Source organism: Aythya ferina, assembly GCF_964211825.1.
Source record: "Aythya ferina genome assembly, chromosome: 2".
Lineage (NCBI taxonomy): Eukaryota > Metazoa > Chordata > Aves > Anseriformes > Anatidae > Aythya > Aythya ferina.
In genome coordinates, this window is record NC_140297.1 from 104,212,802 (window position 1) to 104,227,402 (window position 14,601).

Genomic DNA, 14,601 nt, shown 5'->3' on the forward strand with positions numbered 1-14,601 from the left:
GTGATGTCGGAGCAAAGGTGTAATCCAGAGTGATACGTAACTGTAGTTTGTTTATGTATCAGAAGGAAAGACAAAGACAAAAACTAATAAGTTAATAGCTTAAGAATACCTGAGACATTATGACAAAAAATAAAAATATAATAATTAAAAAAAAATCTGCATTCACCTTCTAAATCCACAGGACTTTGATGCATCGCAAATGAGATTATACCTTTGCTTACTTGTTGAAAATGTGAAGTAAATACATTGGCTAAAAAGGGGGAGCTTAACTGAAACTTTGTCAGGGAAGGCATAATGATGTTAGCTTCTCTTTCATCTCCTCCCTCTCTCTCTAATGTTGAATGCTCACTTGGGAAATCCAGCTGATCTACAGAAGATTATTTCAAGTAAAAACAAAAATGCTATATGTCACTTTCTGCTGTGCTGTCAAAAATAAATTCCAGCCAGAAAGGTAAAGTGAAGGAAAGGCCAGCCACATGATCAAAGGGTTAGTGCAGTTAAATTAATTTTACTCACTTCTATTACAGTGCAATATAGTACAAGTCCACTTTTAATGTCCAACAAACAGGGCAAACGTCCCCTGCCACTACAACTCAGGGGAAAGAAAAAAAGATATTACTGTAGAAATAGCATCTATTTCTGTGGGTATGTGGGACTACAGAGAAAAAAAAAAAGTGGTAGGGAAAAAAAAGCCATTTTTTTGTTCAATATTTTCTTTGGTCTAGAAGGATTTCTGAAATTTCCAGCTTGGCAAATATTACACGATTCCCATTAATATAATCCTCTTTTATTCTCACCTCTTCAAGTAGAGCTTTTGAGCAGCTATCACAAGGGGACAACAAATTGGCAAATATAAGATGAATCATGTCTAAGTCATGCTTTTGTAATGGTGCTCACAATCTTTTTGACCTTCATATATTGGCAGTTAGTCTATTTTCATCACCTCCCAGCAAGAGCTTTTGTTGTCAAAAATTGTCAATGATATGTTAGTCATAAGAGGTTTTGAAGAAGTAGGAAAACTTATTCCAGTAGATTACCAAAGGGAAAGAAAGGATACTCCTAACTCATTTTCTAAATAATATAATGCCAAAGAATTGGCTCTTGAGTATCATTGTGGCTTACAAAATCACAGCTAAGTAGTTAGCCATTAGACTAAACAGAAATTAAAATCTTCATAAAGACATCATATGTAAACAGATCTATTAAATTTCCTTTCGCTATTAATGTTGTAATAATACTAAACCTGTCAATTTAGATATTCAGAATTGATAAAAATATGTGTTTTAGTCATTGGAATGTTAAAATATATTTTGTCCTCTCGTTTTCTAATTTTCAACAAGTTTGTTAATTTTTCAGTAATTTATGCAGAAATAAAGTATTTTCTAGTATTAGTGCTACTAACCACATGAAATAAAAAAAAAAAAAAAAACACAAACAAACAAAACAAAATAACATTGATATTTTTCTACCAATTTTACTAATAATATTTCTGATTCAAACTTTTTCAAGTGAAATGTGATTCTTCTTTTTTTTTTTATACACTGGGAAGAGGGAGATAGGGAAGGGAAGCACTGATAGAGGCACTGATCTCTTCTCTTTAGTGACCAGCAATAGGACATGAGAGAACATCATGAAGCTGCATCAGGAGAGGTTCTGGCTGGATGTTAGGAAAAGGTTCTTCACCAAGAGGATGGCAGGGCACTGGAACAGGCTCCGTAAGGTAATGGCACCAAGCACTCTAGAGTTCAAGAAGTGTTTGGTGCTCTCAGACAAATGGTCTTATTTTGTGGTGGTTCTGTGTGGAGGCAGAAGTTGGACTTCATGATCCTTGTGGGTCCCTTTCAACTCAGGATATCCTATGATTCTATGATTATATAAATTTAAAATATAAAAAAGATTATTATTTCTAATTTGTATGGAATCATCAAGGAATAAGGGGAAGTACAGTCTCTACTTCTGTGTTTTGTCATGGACATGGATGAGAGTGAGAGTACAAGAAAAGTTGCAGCTTTAATCGCTTAACACTGAATATCAGGCCAAGAAAAAGAGTAGATGTAAAAGTACTGTCAGACTGTAACTTGCAATTCATTCTCTACCCCATTTTCATCACATATCTGTATGTGTACTGGGAAGGAGTTAAATTTCTTCATAGCAGGCCACATGGTGCTGTACTTTGAATTTATTGGTTTGTTGTGGATTTGTTTCTCCCTCTGCTCTGCAGTAAGTAGACTGGGGTGGGCAAGAGACTGGGAGGTGACACACTTGGGACAGTTGACCCCAGTGGACCAAAGGGGTACTCTGTGCCATACAATGTTGTGCTCAACAATAAGACTGAGAGAGAGTTTTTCTGAAGCAAACATAGCTTAGAGACTGCTTGGTCATTGATCTGTTGAAAGGAGATGGCGTGTAATTGCATTTGCAACTTTTTTTCTTCTTTTTTTCTTTTCTGTATCTGAAAGAATTATCATCCAAGCCATTATTTTACTCACATCTGCCTACAGAAAAGACAGACTCACAAATGACAAAGCTCCTATAAGTTCAATCAGATCATTCATATGGGAAACAAACATCAAAGCTGCTACAAGCAAAGTGTTTCTTACTCTGAGAGTGTCGTGGTTCCGCTCGAGTGGGCAGCCGAGCTCCACCACAGCCGCTCTCTCACTCCCCCTCCTCAAAGAGGAATGGGGAGAAAATATGTGAAAAGGGCTCAAGGGTTGAGACAAGGATGAGAAAATCACTCAGTAATTATTGTAATGGGCAAAACAGACTAGGCATAAGGAGATAGTAAGATTTATTGCCTATTACTAACAAGCAAGAGAAGTGAGAAAACAAGGGGAAAAAAAAACAAAAGCACCTTCCCCCCATCCACCCTCTTCCACCTCCTCCCCCCGAGCGGCGCAGGGGAACGGGGGAATGCGGGTTATGGTCAGTCTATAGCACTTCCTCTCTGCCGCTCCTTCTCGGTTACTCTCATCCCCTGTGCTGTGGGGTCCCACCCACGGGATGCAGTCCTTGATGAACTGATCTGGCGTGGGCTTCCCACAGGCAGCAGCTCTTCCAGAACTGCTCCAGATATGGGTCCGTACCACTGGGTCCATCCCTCAGGAGAAAACTGCTCCAGCCTGGCTCCCCTACGGGCAGCAGCTCCTGCCAGGTCACCTGCTCCTGCGTGGGCTCCTCTCCACGGGCTGCAGCGTGGAACCCTGCTCCACCGTGGTACTCCATGGGCTGCAGGGGGACATCCTGCTTCACCACGGTCCTCACCACAGGCTGCAGGGGACTTCTGTTCCGGTGCCTGGAGCACCTCTCTCCCTCCTTCTACACTGACCTTGGCACCTGCAAGGCTGTTTTCTCACTCCCTTCACTCTCCCGGCTGCTGTTTGGTGCAGCGTTTTTTTCCCTGTCTTAAATATGTTCTCACAGAGGCGCAAAACAATATCACTTATTGGCTCAGATCTGGAAAACAATGGGGCCCTTCCCAAACATGGGGCAGCTTCTAGATCTTTCTCACAGAAACTACCCCTATGGCTCCCTGCTACCAAAACCTTGCCACGTAAACCCACTACAGAGAGATGAAAGTTGCATTGAAGAGAAGAAGGTGAGAAAAGATTTCCTAAACAATAGATTTATCACCATACTGGAGATATTCATTGGAACTGATGTAAATGACACTGGGTCAGCAGGAAACATTACACTGGAGTGCCAGATCCTTCTAAAATGCTTCTAAGATGGTTTGGTACACATACTTTTTGGCACTTTAATCACTTCTTAAATGTTGTTCATTGCATATGAAGTTCAGGACTTCCAAAAAATTAAACACGTCCGTTCCACAAAAGTTTAAGAGAAGGGACATTAAAATATGCCAGGCTGAGAAGACAGTTGGCTTTTATAAAATAAAGATTTACTCTTTGAATTCAGCTTTGGAGTTCTGGTGAAATACCACATTACAAAGCAAAATTAGCTGAAGGATTAACTTTGTGGCATTATCATTGTGAAGTGACAGAAAGGGAAAGATCAAGGTAAGAAACACTCTCTGCTTGGATTTCCATTAACAGGATAAAGAGAAGTACATTTCTTCAGAAATTCTACATGTCTTTTCACATGCAACAAGGAGAGACAAAACTGTAAATGGGAACTCAAAAAGCACAATTTCATTCTTGAAGTTCCACATTCACTCCACATTTACATCCTTCAGTGAGACAATGCCCTGCCTCTTCCATTAGAGCTTACAGAACAGCTATAAGTGAATGCACATCTTGAAAATGTATATATGGTCACAACTAATATTTCGTCAGTCTCAGAAAGCTTCTGCTGCATTACTAATTACACAATATTTCATTATGTATTAATGAGCATTAAAATACTTGACATACTTTAGGAAAGTTCTATTTTCAAGAAAAATTTATGAAGATAAATTCTTAATTTAAGTATTATTTACAGTATGAAGTACAGAGATTTGTAGTCATATATATTGCTACAGGACCAGGAAAATTATGTTTTCATTGTAATTTACATAAGTACAGAGCCACTGCCTCAAGAAAACCTGAAAAAGAACACATAAAGTATTCATATTTTTACTTAACATTAAAAATAAATGCATCTCATTACATTGGCTCATTAATATTTTCAATTTATTCACACTGTATTCTCTCTCTTATTTTTAGCTTACATTTTATTAATTAATAATTTCATACCAAACCTGAAGTTTCCTTTTAACAATCTAAAATTTGATATAGTTGATGAGTAGATGAACTTTATAATATTTTTACAGTGTGCCTCTCCCATGATTTCCAGGCAGAGGTATACATTAAAATAAATCAATTTTTAACATACTGAAATTGGATGTGTAAATTGGATTAATTCTACATATCCTTCAACAAAGTATAGCTTATTTTGCTGTTTGCCAGACAGAAGTAGGCATAGCATGGATATACAGCTAGTTTAAATCAGGTAGTGTATGGTGTGGCTCATTCCCTGGAGATGTGACATTTTATGCTGGTTAGGTAAAACAATCTAAAAGCAATGTGTCTCTGTAGGCAGGTCTGCCATGTAGCTGACCTGGAATGTACAAAGTAAGTAAACAGGAAAGCTATGAGATTTGGGCCTGACTTTTCTTTCAAAAGTGAAAACATGCCATATTCCGCATAAGAATATGCGGAATATGCTTTCTTAGGGAAATCCAGTGGAGATTTTCTTCATTTTCTTCCTTAGAATTTAATGGTAGAAGCCTACTGTTATGGTCTTGCAGATTAAATTTTTACACAGGTCTGATATATCAGCAATTTAAGATTTATTATTTCATTTATGGTTATTGACAGAATAATTGCACATTTTTTTTTTGTGTGGATGGGTTTTTTGTTTGTTTTTTTTTGGTTTGTTTGTTTGTTTGTTTGTTTGTTTGGCATCACTTGATCATCATTTAATCATTACCTGATTTAATGATTCAATATTGTTTGCTACAATCAAGGCAGTGATTTAGTTAAAGATTCGTAAATGGCAAGGTTCATTCACAAGACTTACGGTAAGGTATTAGCAACTTCTGTGCAGCAGGATGTTAGATATTTATGTACAAAAGCGGTATTGGGGATCTCTAAACTCAGTTGCATGCTCAAGAACTTTTCCTTTTTTGGGGAATTACCCTCCTATACATCAGCATAAAAAGCAGACAATTGTATCTCAGGAAGTCTTGCCCTGAGAGGCATCCCACCTCAGAGGGAGATCCTAGGTCATAGCTCGCTGTGAAAAGCTCAGAGAAGCTCTTCACTGAATACTGCTCAAAGCGGCAATATTTATAGCATCACAAGATGACTAGCTTTACTCTGTATTTTTCCATCCTGGCCACAATTCAGGTTGGATAATTCTGATGTTTACCATCTGTACAATTCTAGTACCTTGCAGGTTGTACAGTTCTGGTACCTTCTGGGTAGAATTACAGTTTGGGTAGCAAAAGTTCCAGCTACAGTTAGGGAGTGCCTAATCATCTAAATTCACTGCACTTGTAACAATAACAAGAATATCACAGAATCACAGAATTTTCTAGGTTGGAAGAGACCTCAAGATCATCGAGTCCAACCTCTGACCTAACGCCAACAGTCCCCACTAAACCATTTCCCTAAGCTCTACATCTAAACGTCTTTTGAAGACTTCCAGGGATGGTGACTCCACCACTTCCCTGGGCAGCCTGTTCCAGTGCCTCACAACCCTTTCAGTGAAGAAGTTCTTCCTAACATCTAACCTAAAACTCCCCTGGCTCAACTTAAGCCCATTCCCCCTCGTCCTGTCACCAGGCACGTGGGAGAACAAACCAACCCCCACCTCGCTACAGCCTCCCTTGAGGTACCTATAGAGAGCGATAAGGTCGCCCCTGAGCCTCCTCTTCTCCAGGCTGAACAAGCCCAGCTCCCTCAGCCGCTCCTCATAGGACTTGTTCTCCAGGCCCCTCACCAGCTTCGTCGCCCTTCTCTGAACCCGCTCAAGCATCTCCATGTCCTTCTTGTAGCGAGGGGCCCAAAACTGAACACAGTACTCGAGGTGCAGCCTCACCAGAGCTGAGTACAGGGGGACGATCACCTCCCTAGCCCTGCTGGTCACACTGTTCCTGATACAAGCCAGGATGCCATTGGCCTTCTTGGCCACCTGAGCACACTGCTGGCTCATATTCAGCCGACTATCCACCATCACTCCCAGGTCCTTCTCTGCCTGGCAGCTCTCCAACCATTCCTCTCCCAGTCTGTAGCTCTGCTTGGGGTTATTGCGCCCCAGGTGCAGGACCCGGCACTTGGCCTTGTTGAACTTCATGCAGTTGACCTCAGCCCATCGGTGCAGCCTATCCAGATCCTCCTGCAGAGCTTTCCTACCCTCAAGCAGATCGACACACGCACCTAACTTGGTGTCATCTGCGAACTTACTGAGGGTGCACTCGATGCCCTCGTCCAGATCATCGATGAAGATATTAAAGAGGACCGGCCCCAGCACCGAGCCCTGGGGGACGCCACTAGTGACTGGCCTCCAACTGGACTTGGCTCCATTCACCACGACTCTTTGGGCCCGACTATCCAGCCAGTTTCTAACCCAAAAAAGCATACGCCAGTCCAAGCCAAGAGCAGCCAGTTTCTTGAGGAGAATGCTGTGGGAGACGGTGTCAAAAGCCTTGCTGAAGTCAAGGTAGACCACATCCACAGCCTTTCCCTCGTCCACCCAGTGCGTCACTTTGTCATAGAAGGAGATCAGGTTCGTCAGGCATGACCTGCCTTTCATAAAGCCATGCTGACTGGGCCTGATCGCCTGCTTCCCCTGCAAGTGCTGCGTGATGACTCTCAGAAGGATCTGCTCCATGAGCTTTCCTGGCACTGAGGTCAAACTGACAGGCCTGTAGTTTCCCGGGTCTGCCCTTCGGCCCTTCTTGTAGATGGGCGTCACGTTTGCTAGCCGCCAGTCGATTGGGACCTCCCCCGATAGCCAGGACTGCTGATAAATGATGGATAGTGGCTTGCCCAGCTCCTCTGCCAGTTCCCTCAGTACCCTTGGGTGGATCCCATCCGGCCCCATCGACTTGTTCACATCTAAGTGCCGTAGCAGGTCACCAACCAGTTCTTCATGGATAATGAGGGCCACATCCTGCTCCCCATCCCCTTCCACCAGCTCAGGGTACTGAGTATCCAGAGAACATCCGGTATTGCCACTAAAGACTGAGGCAAAGAAGGCATTGAGCACCTCCGCCTTTTCCTCATCTCTTGTAACTAAGTTTATATAATGTAACTAAGTTAATATAATGTTAGTTTATCCTAAGATTGTGGATTGGCTTGGTGAGGGAGGGGCTGCACAACCACACTCTTGTAAAATGCAAGCTAAATATGCAGGCAAAGTTATACTCAGTTCATTTGTAGAATAATAAATTATGCATGACTTTAGGTAAGTTTAATTTCAATTCCATTTAAAATGTTCAATTTAAAATGTTTAAAGGAAAAAAATAATATATACATATTTGGTCAGTATTTAGTGAAAATTATATTAAATATCTCTATATTTCCTTTTAATGACATTCTAGCTTGTGGTGTGCTTTAGAATGGACAATTTCTTCGTTCCATGCAGATGATATGTTATGCAGAATCTTGTTCATATAATTGAATGGACATGGCCTAAATGGTGCTTAAAGCTTTCATTTTCTATTAAATATCCACCCTATATTTATTTATTTATTTATTTATTTATAAATATATATATTTGATTTATAATATAATATATGTATATAAATATATATATATATAATATAATACATATATACACACATATATATACATATATATTTCCACCATATATATGTGTGTGTATTTTAATGCAAATAAATCTGTCTAGGTATTCTCTGCTTTTTCTGATTTTAGGATATATTTGGATGTCATTCGGGACAATTCAGCACTTTGCAAATTCAGGATCATACAGATTTACACAAACTATATTTTATGTTTTAAATCTGCAGTCATCTCAGATATTTCAGACCAAGATACGCTCTCCAAATAGAGTTTCAGCTAAGTATATTTTTTTAATATATGGGATATAGAAAGCTATACAAAGAAATCCTGATATAAGCTATATCATGTAACTTGAAGAATTAGGTAATACCTAATACATATGTAGTGATCCTTTATCTGCCCATATCTGCCCTTTATTTATTATATAACTAGGGTCACAGACACAGAGAAGTTTGTTTGGACCTGAAAGATGAATTTTCTGGGCTTAGGATGCTCACTGGGGGGTGCATAGAATACGTTACTTTGATAGATTGATAGAGTCTCAGAACTACTCCTTTTGTCTATTTTTCATTACACCTCATTCACAGGATGTACGAGGACATGTTCTTGCAACTGTATATCAGTGTTCTATGTGTGTTAATACATATTTAGAATATACTTCAAAGAAATACTGATATTAAAGTACTTCCATTAGTTGATATCTTTTAAAATGCATTGCTATTTCTGTTTTGGTCTCCACGATTAATTACATTTTCACTACACAGTAGTTCCCTTCAATCAGTAAAAGCACACCTCCCTTCGCTAGGTATATGATAGCTCTTATTAGTTGTTATGTCATGCCAGCATTTCTTCCCTCTTTAGTTTCCCTTTTTGCCTGCAGCACTGATTTTCATAGGTATGGTCTCCTGGATTTTCTGGTTTCATTTGATTTATTCTCACTGATTAATTTCCATCTGTTTCCATATTTCATATGCCATTGGTATTTTTAATAGCTGTCTTCAGAGCTTACCTTTTTTTTTTTTTTTTTAAATGCATGTGCCTCTCTCCTAGATATTAGTATGCCTCCTTGCTCTTTCCTTTGGAGCAGCTTTAAGCTAACTATTTGATTCCAGATTCATAGATTTAGAGATTCATAGATTTAGAGAGCATTTGAAATAAAGTGTTTTGTTTTCTTTAATTACTCTTAGAAATTAGTTAAAACATAGAGAAATATGTAAGAATTTTGTTTCCTTTCTCCTAACATTCTGTCTGTTTGTGACAGTTTATAGTTAACATCTTACAAACATTACACAGGGCTTTTTATATAAATTTCATTCAAATTCTGTACTGTTGATTATTTTAACCCATTGTCATTCACTTAAATCCACATCATAGCAATGCATAGAATTTCTGAAATTGGTGCTTTGTGAAATAGGCTATGGTGTTTTCATAGGAAAGATGAAATCATAGGAAAGATGAAATCTTTCATAGGAAAGATTTTATACCAAGACCTGCCTTTCAATAGAAATTGGAAATCATTGTTGTCAAAGAAGTTTTCCTGATCTTCTACAACAATTTATTTCTGAATTTATATCAGTGTTTAGCCCTTATATTTTGGGAACTGGACTGCAATGTTCCACCATTGTTAAATATAGAGCTACTCAATTGCTATGGGAGGAAACAAAACAAAACAAACCCAACAACAACAAAAAGGCATTGTTTTGTATATACCTGTTCTTAAAGAAACAGATGACCAGTACTTCAAATCCCACTAGTTTCTTGGAGTTATAACATGTCATATATATATATATTTCTTTTCTGTGTGTTTATTATACCATGTATTCCATGTGTATGAGTAAACTTTACAGTGACCAAAAAGAACACTTTACATTCTTAATATATTGTACATTCTGGGATAATGATAAACATTTCTATGGAGGCAAATAATACAATAAGTGGCTTGAAAATTGGCAGAAAGAAAAATAAGTTATGAAATTTTATATATATATATAAAAAAAAAAAGTTATGAAATTACAAATAAAACAGAGAGGGAAAAAAAAAAAAAGCTCACTCTGTGTGTGGTGTGTGTGCCATTCTTGTGTCAAGCGTTGAGTTACAAGGAGCCATGCTTTTCAGTCTGTGGTCTTCCCAGTTATCATATTGCAGTGTGAAGCAGTATGACTCTGTCTTTTATTCTGTTGTTGTAGGGGTCCCTTGTGACAGTTCTCTGGGTTAGGACTAATGTGGGGACTGTACCCACTTCTCAAATGATGAGCATGCCAGCTAGACCATTTAATTGAACTCTTATATCTGATGACAACAGTATAAGAGTAATGCACCGAAAGTATATTGTTGGATGATATAAGTGCAACAGTCCAATAGGTAGAGAAGATAAAAGATTAATTTTAGTCAGGTCATGTTTTGTCTGTATTGCTATACGGTGAAATTATAAAAAGAGAGAAAAGTTAACTTCTCAGTACTGCAATGGGAGAATGTTCAGGCAATTTAAGCAGTATTCTTCATTTACTCAGTCTTTGAATGCAGGACGAGTCAAGCAATCAATGTGTTTGGAAAGAACATACCTCTTTGCACAAAATCTAAATGAATGACACATTTCAGATGCTTCAAATAAGATGAGATGGGCAAAACTTACCAAGCTGTGATTCTATAGGCTTTTTTTTGAAGGCAATGCTAAACTATTTTTAGAACTAATTCATTTGTTGTAGCACAATAAAAAAAAGGTGTACAAAGGTAGCACGATCCAATGTAAAGAAGACTTTTTTAAAGTAATACAAGTAATGCCTTTGTCTTCAAGGAACATAAGGACTTCACTGGACTGGAACATTGGTTTGGTTCTTCCAGCATTACTCTAAGGCTTATCAAATACAACAACGTTAACAAGATAACATTTTTTTTTCTTTGCAATTCACTTTTTTTTTTTTTTTTTTTCATCAGTAAGTAAGATTTCACTTATCTTGAGCTCTCTAAAGGGCATGTATGTTTTCTAATGGGAACAACTGCTCATCTAAAGTAAAACAATGGTGCTTGTGAAACCTTGATATCTTTATCTTAAAATCCTCCCTCTCAAGTACAGAAGGTCTCTATTTGCATGTTATCTGACACTTTCCCAGGTAATTAAATGACCATTCATTATGTTTTATTATTTTTCCCTATTTAACTGGTGTCAGAACTGATGTAACCAAGAAGAAAACTAATTTGAAGAAGTGACAGCTTTTTGTTAAACCATCTGAAGTTCCTGATTCAATTAGATTGTCTTTTGCTAGCTTATTTAACAGAGATATTACAGCTAGAAAAGATCCATTAGATAGTGTACGTTTCAGTATTTTCTTACATTAATCCACAGTACACTTGGTGTAGTCCTTAATACCCCATCCCCCCTCTCCCCCCCATGTTGTTCACACAAGATAATTATTAATATATATATTTATTTTTCAAATGAGAAAATGAAGATGCTTTGTGACTTAAATATTTGATAAATTACACTTAGGTTTTGACTAATTAAAATCTAGTGTCAATATGGCTTCTAGTGCCTAAAAGTAATAGCTAACAAAGCTCAAAGCTCAAAGCACATGAAGCGGAACTCAAGTTATGGCCTCACAACCATGTATAAAATTAGTGCTTGTTGTCATATTTGGAGCTTCATTACTATATTCGCAGGCTTGTAAGTGAACATTTGTCTAGATAACACCTGTTAGGCAGAGAAATGCTGGTTTAATCCCATTTAAATAATAGGAATTAAATGAGCAAGAACAACGTGAGTAGCAAAAGTTCATATTAGAAGCTTCTTAGGGAGAAGAAGAGTATAATTCTGTTCGCTCTTATGCTTGTGCCCTGAAAAAGAAGTCATGACTTAAATTTTTTGTATCTTTCAGTTATGTTCAAAGGATGACTCGGGTGAGAAGGAAGTTCAAGAAGTCTTCAGTCCAACCTCCTTCTCACAACATGGCCAACTTTGAGGTCAGACCTGTTTGCTCAAGGCTAGGTCTTGAAAGCCTCCAAGGACAGAGACCTCACAGCCCCTCTGGGCAACACTGTCCTCAGGGAGAAAAAGGTTTTCCTTTATATCCAGCCTGAACAACTCTTATCTCAGTGTATGCCCATTGTCCCTTTTCCTCCCACCATGCACAGCTGTGAAGAGCTTGGTTCCATCTCCTCAATAACCCCACTGCAGGCCCTGGGGGACTGCTGTTAGGTGCCTCTAAAGACATCCCTGCTTCAGAGTGAACCAGCCCTCAGCCTCTTCACACAGGGCAAGTATTCAAGTCCTGCACTGTCCTGGGGTCCTCTGCTAATCTCATGTCAGTTTAACAATACTATTATTGCATTAGTAACCCAAAACCAGATACTTGTCATTTACCAAAACATCTAGGTCCTTTCCTGTCGAGCTTCTTCCCAGCTAATCTTTCCCCAGCCTGTATTGTAGCAGGGGGCTGTTTCTTCCCTGCTACAGAATTTGACCCCAGGGAAGAACTCTGTGCTTCTTGAACGTTATGAGGTCCCTGTTGCTCATTCCTTTAGCCTGCCTAGCAGACCTGGAGGTTGCAATAGCAGACTTGTCATGTAATATATAAACATCACAGCAATTAGCTTTATTACAGGCCCATATCTGTCCAGTCAGGCTGAAGATGGATTTATGTTTCCTGTGTGCATAATTTTCGGGTTTCATGAAAAGTGAGTAAAGGTGATTCTCTGATTTGGAGAATTGTCAAATTTCTCTCTGCTAGTGTTGTTATTTCCTTTCCCTTGATAAAGATCCTCCTTCTTAGTTGTATTAAGACTTTAATTTATTTTTTCTTTATCCTTAGATTCCTTCTATGGGGTGACAGAATGGAAGCTGAAGGACATATGCCAGACTCCAGTATTAAGAAGTTGCAGACTTTTTGAAATAAACAGCTTTCTTCTAGCTCTTTTGGGCCAATATATGAGGATTGCAAAGCTGTAATTAGGACATGACTTCAAATTTCACCTCAATTACTATTTGGTGACATTTCTTTCTCTCTTGTATATTTACAGAAATTATAAAACCTTAGTTCAACAAAAATCTTTTGTTCCCTTCCACACACACCCCAGCTAAGGGAGGGTCATGCTTGTAATTTTTACTTCATGCTTTAAACTCAGAGGTTAAAATATGATGTTTAAATGGTGACAGAGAAGTCTCAATGAAGAAATTGGGGTCTTTGACCTCAATCTCTGCTGTTTCAGGCAGCGGGGGTGGGGGATCATTCTGTGTTTGCTAGCTGAACCACAGTAACCTGCACCTGACAATTTAACCTATTGGGTTTTAAGCATTTTCAGATCAGATCAAAAGCATCAAAGTCTGTGTAAATAATGCATTGCAGTAAATTTTTTCTCATTTTAAACTGATACCAGAAAAACAACTACTTAATTACAAAAATAATATATTGCTGGCAGTGATGTCTAGTATATATATTAATAATATATATTAGATATATACCACCTCCTAGATAAGTCTCCTTGTATTAGATTTGGGTTTAGCTTGTGTGTGGTCATAGGAGACTGGGCAGGGCACTGACTGTTATCAGAGGAGTACACATGCATAAGACGAGATGAAACAAGAAAATGATTACATGAAAGTCACGTATAAAATAACAATAAAGATTGTCTGGAAAACTATTTGAAATACCATTAAAAGCATGGAAAGGTTTGGGCTTTTTTAATACTGTTGTTCAGCAAAAATTCTCTTCTGAAGTATAAATTGTGGAAACGTTGAAATAAATGTATAGCTAAGACAATAGTTATACATGTATAGTTATATATGATACCTGCCTGATTTTGCAACCTGACTAGATAAGTTTTCCATTGGGAAAAGAGGGAGGAGGTAGGAACACATTAATAGACATCTTTGCCTTTTAATACATTGAAATATATTGAAATACATACTATTGTGTCAGTGACATGTTTTATTTATTTATTTATTTTTAGGGAAAAAAAAGAAAGTGTTACTTTAAAGATGCTTACTTATTTCAGAAAATAGCATCAATGTTTTCTGAATTGTCGGTTTAAAGAGATTTCCTTTACAAGCCTTTATGACATGCTTATAAAATCAGGTTTGGATGATGAGTTAGACAAACAGTAGCTCCCACAGCAAATAAAGGACTTGTTGGAGTCCTTTTGCTGTTCCTCAGTGAGAAGCAAATGAAAATCTGTAAAAAAAAAGATGAACCTGATTGTTCTTACGTAGTTTTTCTCAGTAAGGTCAGAATTAAATATTTAGGATGACACAATAAAAAGTTAATTTTGATTACTACTAAATGATCATTAAATACTAATGGGCCTTCTCCAGAAGGAAATGGGAGACCTGGTTACTTGGGATATGGAGAAGGCTGAGGTA

At 38.1% G+C, this 14,601-nt stretch overlaps 2 long non-coding RNA genes across 2 annotated transcripts in view; one reads left to right on the forward strand and one right to left on the reverse strand.

Moving 5' to 3' along the window:
• Positions 1-3,380, forward strand: part of LOC311431914 — an 81,185-nt gene extending 77,805 nt beyond the window's left edge. Inside the window, exon 2 of the long non-coding RNA XR_014689703.1 lies at positions 3,195-3,380. This is a non-coding gene — a long non-coding RNA (uncharacterized lncRNA). The remainder of the gene's footprint in view (positions 1-3,194) is intronic.
• The window catches only part of LOC311431915, an 80,206-nt gene extending 76,824 nt beyond the window's left edge, over positions 1-3,382 (reverse strand). Inside the window, exon 1 of the long non-coding RNA XR_014689704.1 lies at positions 3,203-3,382. This is a non-coding gene — a long non-coding RNA (uncharacterized lncRNA). The remainder of the gene's footprint in view (positions 1-3,202) is intronic.
• Positions 3,383-14,601: the final 11,219 nt, after the last annotated feature.